General features: G+C 32.4%; 1 pseudogene; it reads left to right on the top strand.

The window, feature by feature from the left end:
* The first annotated feature begins 906 nt into the window (after positions 1-906).
* LOC116402135 lies at positions 907-2,053 on the top strand (annotated as a pseudogene).
* The last annotated feature ends 228 nt before the right edge of the window (positions 2,054-2,281 follow it).

Genomic DNA, 2,281 nt, shown 5'->3' with positions numbered 1-2,281 from the left:
GAGGTAAATTTAAAAACACCGAACTTTTTTTTTTTTTTCAAATTATATTATATTATTTAATTAACATTTTTTTCTTCATCTATATATAGGCATTGAATCAGAGAGACTATACATTTGGATCACCATGATGCATTAATGCCATATCTTAGAAAAATAAATTCAACAAAAACAAAAGCATATGCCACAAGAACATTGCTACTTTTGAAAGATGGAAACTTTGAAGCCATTGGTTATTGAGTTGAGTCTGCCACACCCTCAAGGTGATCAGTTTGGTGCAAATAGCAAACAATTTTTCCAGCTGAAGAAGGAGTTCAAAAGTCAATATGGCAATTGGCTAAGGCTTATGTGGTTGTCAATGATGCTGGTTACCATCAACTTATCAGCCATTGGTATGTTTGCAAATAATTAATACTCATCAAATTAAAATGTTTTATAATATATATGGTTGTAATTATTTGAAATATATGATGTAACGCTCGGAAATTATTATTGTAGGTTAATACTCATGCAGTACAAGAGCCATTTGTGATTGCAACACATAGACAATTGAGTGCGCTTCATCCAATTCATAAGTTACTTGTTCCTCATTACAAAGACACTATGTTTATCAATGCATTTGCAAGACAAGTTCTTGTTAATGGTGATGGTCTTCTTGAACAAACCCATTTCAATCAAAGTATGCCATGGAGTTGTCTTCTCACATATATAAAGAATGGAATTTCCTGAGCAAGCACTCCCTGTGATCTCATCAAGAGGTAAATCACCAATTAACAGTTAATTAGCCTTTTAATTTCATAATTAGTCTCTTAAACTATAAAGTTTGTTGCAATTATATACACCGAACTTTTAATTAGTTGATTAGTCACCTTGGTGGAGTTTGTTGCAAGCAATTAGTTCCCTAGAATAATGATAATCATACTAGTCCGTAATTAAGTGGTTTGTGCAATATTTTCCCTTATTAATATATTACAAAGATGAGCGTTTTATTATGCCTTCGATTATTTATGTAGAGGTGTAGCGGTTGAGGATGCAAGTCAACATATGGACTTAAGTTACTCATAGAGGATTATCCATTTGCTGTTGATGGGCTTGAGATTTGGTCAACAATCAAAACATGGGTTACAAACTATTGCTCTCTATACTACAAAAATGATAATACAATTCAAATGATGTTGAACTTCAATCTTGGTGGAAAGAGGTTAGAGAGAAAGGTCATGCTGATAAGAAAAATGAATCATGGTGGCCTAAGTTGCAAAATTTCGACGAACTAGTCGAAACATGTACTACTATCATATGGGTATCTTCAGCCCTTCATGCTGCAGTTAACTTTGGACAATATCCATATGGAGGCTTTATTCCCAATCGACCAACGATAAGTCGTAGGCATATGCCTGAAGTAGGAAGTGCTGAGTACAAAGAACTTGAATCAAAGCCTGAGAAGGCTTACTTGAAAACAATGAATTCAATGTTGCAAACACTTCTTGGAGTTTCACTAATTGAAATATTGTCAAGGCATGCTTCTGATGAACTTTATCTTGGAGAAAGAGCTAGCACGGAATGGACTTCAGAAAAAGATGCATTGGAACTGTGTGAGTATTTTGGAAAAGCAATGTCTGAAGTTGAAAGTAATATTATTGAAAGGAACAAAGATGTGAATCTCAAGAATAGAACTGGACCTGTTAATGTTCCATATACTTTGCTTCTTCCATCAAGTGCTGAAGGACTCACAGGGAGAGGAATTCCAAATAGTATCTCTATCTGAAGAGATCAACTCTATATTTGAATTAACTATCTATATTATTATATGGTGTGGTTATTCTAAACTTATTTCCTTGTTTGTGTGTGCCGAAAAGCTACTTCAGCTACTCAATAATAAACAAGATCAACAAGAGTGCTTATTAAAGTAGCTTTTTTCTGTGTAATGGTGTGTTGTACTTTTAGCTTTTTTTCTACATGTAATGAAGATGTGTTGTATTTTAAGCTTTTTTTTATATATATATGTAATAAAGGTGTGTTGTACTTTTATAATATTTAGCCATAATCTTTGCCCCTTCTTTATTTTCCAGTGAATGTGAAATAGAAGTGTTTACTATATATTTATTTAAACTATATAGTAAATATAAGTACGAATGATCTTGAAATTCAATGAAATTATAAATCATAGAAGTATAATAAATGTATCGATCAAACTCTTTTAAGTAGCTAATTATTGGTGCAGTACTAAATCAAAGTTATTTAGTAATCATAAAATCTCTCGATTGGAAGGTTTTTTTCTGGCCTA

The sequence above is a fragment of the Cucumis sativus genome, chromosome 2, assembly GCF_000004075.3.
Source record: "Cucumis sativus cultivar 9930 chromosome 2, Cucumber_9930_V3, whole genome shotgun sequence".
Classification (NCBI taxonomy): domain Eukaryota; kingdom Viridiplantae; phylum Streptophyta; class Magnoliopsida; order Cucurbitales; family Cucurbitaceae; genus Cucumis; species Cucumis sativus.
This window is presented reverse-complemented; position numbering and strand designations above follow the sequence as displayed.